A 5,332-nucleotide genomic window follows, 5' to 3' on the forward strand; every position below is an offset into this window, starting at 1 on the left:
ACAAAAACGCCGTGTAAAGGTAAAGTACGAATACATGTACAAGTTGAGATTTCAAAGTAAGTAATTGGTTCTGTTCGTAGACTAACCCCACTTCTACGTAACGTTTTTCGGTAAGTAATTATGTTTCTAGGCTACTTTTACTTCTATTTAACGAGTTTTCATACAAATCTGCTTTCTTTATTAACTTTCATCTTTTTCATCAGTGAGCGAAGGTAATACCGGTGTTAACTCCATGGTCAGATGCGAGATAACAGCGACTCAGAGCTCATTTAGATACCTAAGCTACTTTAAAATTAGTACCCGAGTATTTGCTGTAATTATACTGCCAAATAGTTATAGCCAGAAAGTTTCGATGGTGACGTACTTGTACAATGCACATTTTGGAGAGATTAAGTAAAGCAATGATCTCAGATAAATCCATTAAATTAAGGTAGAAGTAGCTATTTACGAATAAAAGTTAGTATTCTAGGTCTATATTTCTGTTTAATACTGAAAATGTCATGAAGTTGAAGCAATCTGAAATCATAAACACTTTAGTATTAGGTACGTATACGCGAAAAGCTACTTTAGTATTCTGATGGAGTGCAAATACTTGTTTAATGTTTACTTATCAACTTTGAAGGCTTGCGCAGTTTGTGGTGTGATACGCGAAATTAGTGTGTTCAAATCAGACCTGTCGTAAACATAGTGATGTCGCATTTGTCCTAAATACGCATGATAGAATATCAAGGAAAAGTATAATCTAACGCAGGGGTCACCAACACGCGGCCCGCGGGTCGCATGCGGCCCGCCAGGTCATATTTTGCGGCCCGCGATATGATTTGAGATTTCGGAAGAAAGCTAAGAAAACATTTTGAAATTCTGAAATTGACGTGCAATGGCCCAAACACTTACAATACCGAGACGCCTAGAAAACTGCTTAGGGAAGTGGTTCTAAAACTGAGGGTACGTCCCCCATATGGGGGCGTGAAAGCATCTGAAGGAGCCGTGGAGCTGCGTTCAACTAAAAAAAAATTCCTCGAATTTATAGTTATAGCTAGTGCTCTGTGTACAATCAAGAATTCATATTATAGAATTCTCTCGTCAACATTCATAACCTTCCATACCATCAAACTATCCGTTCGGATAGCCAGCATTATGGATGCATTTTGTGATATGACGATAAGGGGGCGCGAAATTTTTCAGTATCATATAGGGGGGCATATCAAAAAAGGTTTGAGAACAACTGGCTTAGGGTTTACCAACAAGATTAAGCTTCAAGTGGGGATGTTCTTTCAGCTAGTTACGTATCTCACTAGTCCCAAAAAGCGTTTCTAGGTATCGTGCACAGCTCGCAGTTTAAAATAAAATGAAATTGATGACAGTGATACTTTGTTGTATTTTTATTCCTTTAATAAAATATTACTTTTTTGTGGTCACTATACCTATTGCCTATGTTAGGTAGAACAGCGTTGTACTGACGTAGAGTTTTAAAACGTGGTTGCCCACTTTATATCGATATTGAATTTATGCGGCCCGCGGCCGCTACGAAATTTGAAAAGTGGCCCGCGACCCGTTTTGAGTTGGCGACCCCTGATCTAACGTATAATGAATGTTATTTATTTCTCGGAAGCAAGTCATTATCAAAACATAGTGATCAAAATTATCGCAGAGCAATACCGATTTTGCGTAAATTCCGTTATGCGTCTTACTACGTTACTAGGAATTATGTAGTTAGTTACGAAATGAGGTGTGCTATCTTTCCAATCGGTATGGAACAACATCAAAATTATCACAAAGCAATATCGACTTTCGCTTCGTAACTGCGAGTGAGGAATCGCGTACCTGCAGCGAAAAGTTTGTTTAATTATAACGCCGAGAATTGTGCGCCTGCGGCTAGTCCGTTGGCGTTTTATTGCTGATTAAATTATCCTTTGCCTTATTCAGCTGTAGTGCGCGTTCATATTAGGTCGTGAAATGCGGAGACCTCGGCAATCGAAACCGCGATCTGTCTGCGCTCAGAATCGCATTGAATAGCTGGTTATTGATATCTGGATACAAGAATGGAACTCACGGAAGCGACTTTCGAAATTTCTATCGCGTGTGATTCCGAATTCTACTATGCTTTCATGGAATGCGTGACTGAGTAAAACTCAATAAACTATATTATAATTGAATGTTTACGTTTTGACATATTGCATTCATCGTTTATGAGTGTATGAAAGGAAAGGACAAAAGTGAACATAGATAGTCTGAAAGCAATAGGTATTTGGTAAAGTTATATAGCCGAAAACATCTAACGTTCACTAATCCAAATATACATAATAGAATATCCAGGAAAATACACATAATAGAATATCTGGCGAATATATTCTTGCATAGACATCATAGTTTTCGAATTCATAGTTTTCGAAACTTATGTATAATCTGAATTATATTTATTTTTCGAAAGCTAGTTATTATAAAGTCTCGGAATTTAATCATCTAACGTATAATGAATGTTATTTATTTCTCGGAAGCAAGTTATTCAATACATATTGCTAAATACACATGGAAAATCGGTATTGAAATTCACAAAACATTAGAATATCAGGGTGTGGCAATGGGTGACATATAGGCGTGGTAATTAGGGTGACGTGGTTTTGGGCGTCCTGTAGGCGTGGCGTAATTTGATTGGCCTGCAACAAAGTTCCTCACCCTCACTACTGGTATAGTGTCTCATAATGGTGTTTGAACTGCGGAACAAGATGTGAATTGGCGGGCACGTTATGAAAAATAAGGGACAACATGATTGACATTCCGCAAAAACATCAGGGAATGATGTTGGTGTAAAGAGCAAAGACGCCGCATCCGCGGCCAAGTGGAGACTTGAGTGGCAAGGACGTTTACACCTGATTACGATAGTAAACTCGTTCTCCATATAAGCTGCTTTTTATACTTCAGCGGCAAATTTACTGTCTGTGTTTTGAAATACGATAGGAAGAATTGTAACGGAAATATATTATATTTCAATCCACAGTTGGGTTAGTATTGGCGGTTTTAAGTTTAAAGTTTTAAGTTTAAAACAAGCCTCATTTTGAATACAATCAATGCAAAAGACGTCCAGTGGGCAGTAAACTGCAGGAACTTAGCTATACGCCATTGTATCCAACCTCATACGATTGGTTAAACTGGACTCGCTTTGCATTCCTTGATATCAGAGGATTAACGAGTCGAATGTTCATCCACTGACCACATTTAATTTTGCCGCACTTTCGCAAGGACAACAAAATAATCATCTCAACGTAAAAAATCCAAGGCCTTGATGTTGACATGGAAAAGTCAATTACATATTTTTATTATACTAATGCTAAAAATCGCAATTTTTTATTGACTTCGCCTGTGTATTCTCAACATCACCGGATGTGTTGGAAACACGGCACCACCATCACCAAATGAAAGGCTTAATGGTAACGGTGGCGTGGACTCTGATGGCAGCAGAACACAGTTATGTAGTAATCTGGCTATAAATAACTTCATTTCCATCACCGCAAGTCGCGGCCCGATGCACACACGACGTGTGTCACACGTGGACCATTTCCGAACGGCTGATATACCATTGAGTCCACTTTGGTCATGTCCCTAAATCTTTCAGGGTCGAAGTCAAGCGGCCTTTCCCATAGATCGGGGTCCCGCGATAATGCGTGGATGGGGATTTCAATTGTGGCGCCCTTCAATACTACGAGGCCTCCAACTTCAATATATCTGGTCGATGTACGAAACGTATGGAAGAACGCTGGATTCAATCGCATACTCTCCGAGACGCACATCTCTAAGTATTTCATTTGGCTCACCACGTGCCAGTCGAGACACTTGTGCTGTGCATAAAATTGGTCGATTTCTTGTCGAAGTTTTGTCTGCACCTCTCCGTGCATCGCTAAATTGTACGCGAGATAATTTATGGAATGCGAGACAGTCATCCGACCAGCGATAAGCATTGTGATGCTGTTGGCGGCGACTTCATGCTCCGTGAGGGCTTTGGTTGATTCGTCATCAATAACGTCACCTACTGCTCTAGAATCCAACATAAGTTGCAGGAGATCTCTCGGGCGTGGAGTGGTTGACTGATCTCTCTCCTTGGCAACACGTTGACAGAACGCAACCAAGTAGTCTATGTATTTTCGCCGGCGACTCGCGAGAAACGTGAGTACAAAACTCCGTAACTTCGGCAATGACCAAACGAGAGCCAGATGAGCTGCTTTTGGTGGCGTGCTGTCCAATAAAGCCCCGATTCGTGATACTGATGACCCATCAACCCCGTGCGTTTCTAAAGCAGTAGCGCAAATGACGTCCAACGAGAATTTTCCGAAAATATCCAACACCTTGACCTCTTTGCCGCTATAGCCGCTTCATCGGCTACATTCTGCATCGCGTATCAATGCATTCACCGATGATAGGGCTCATATCCCTTAGCGGAGCTAACGAAAAAGCAGGAGACAGCGTTGATCGCATACGCTTCCAGGGCTTGCCGGATGATGAAAGTACGCCCGAAGTAATGATGTCTTCTATGGCAAGCTTAGTCGGGTCAACCCGTATCGGGACAGCATTGTGCGAATCTTTAATCATAATTTGCTTGAGCATATCTGTACCGTGAACAACGATTCTGGGATCGGTAAGCATGTAGTAACCTCAGACCTTTCCGTATTTCTTTTTGCACTGATTGTAGTATCCACTCGAGTCCGACGTGCCGAAAATACGCCGTAGATTTCCAAGCCCGACAATGGACGGGGGATCGTGGGGTATAGACCATCTCCTTAAAACCGACCACTTACGTCTCAACTGGTACCATATTAGAATGGCCACGGTCATTAGAAGCAAAGTAGTTTCCAAATAGAACATCGTGAATGGAACACGATATTTTGATATAACTATGACAAGTGATCGTATAATATACACTGTTGGAATGAAGGAATTTCAAATAACAGTCAGCAGTTATTATTCAGCAAATGCGCAAAATATTTAAAAATCAATGACGACTGAAATCGATAGGTCGGAGATTAATGAAGTGCAATAGGAATACTGGTGTAAATCTTTTAACCGCAGTTCGAATATGGTTGGTGGCTCTCTGAGGAAAATGGCTGCTGTCATAATTTAGGCAAACTTTTACCTTCAATTTGAGACCACATCATATTTAGAGCTCAGCACCCGTTTCATGCAATGTCAGTTCTCCAGCCCATTCACACTGAATGACCTTTACAAATATAACCCGCTGAGACCATGGGTCTTGTCAGTAAATCACGCAGATCTATTTACAGCAGTGTTTCCCTGACTTTTTCAGCTTTTGGCACACTCGAAAAATTATAAAAAGCGCGCG

The 5,332-nt window shown here is 40.8% G+C and overlaps 1 pseudogene; it reads right to left on the minus strand.

The window, feature by feature from the left end:
• Window positions 1-2,752: 2,752 nt before the first annotated feature.
• On the minus strand, window positions 2,753-4,909 carry LOC145453529 (cytochrome P450 3A24-like; annotated as a pseudogene).
• Between the last annotated feature and the right edge of the window lie 423 nt (window positions 4,910-5,332).

The sequence above is a fragment of the Botryllus schlosseri genome, chromosome 13 (genome assembly GCF_051294905.1).
Source record: "Botryllus schlosseri isolate E-star chromosome 13, Bs_hap1, whole genome shotgun sequence".
NCBI classification, from domain to species: domain Eukaryota; kingdom Metazoa; phylum Chordata; class Ascidiacea; order Stolidobranchia; family Styelidae; genus Botryllus; species Botryllus schlosseri.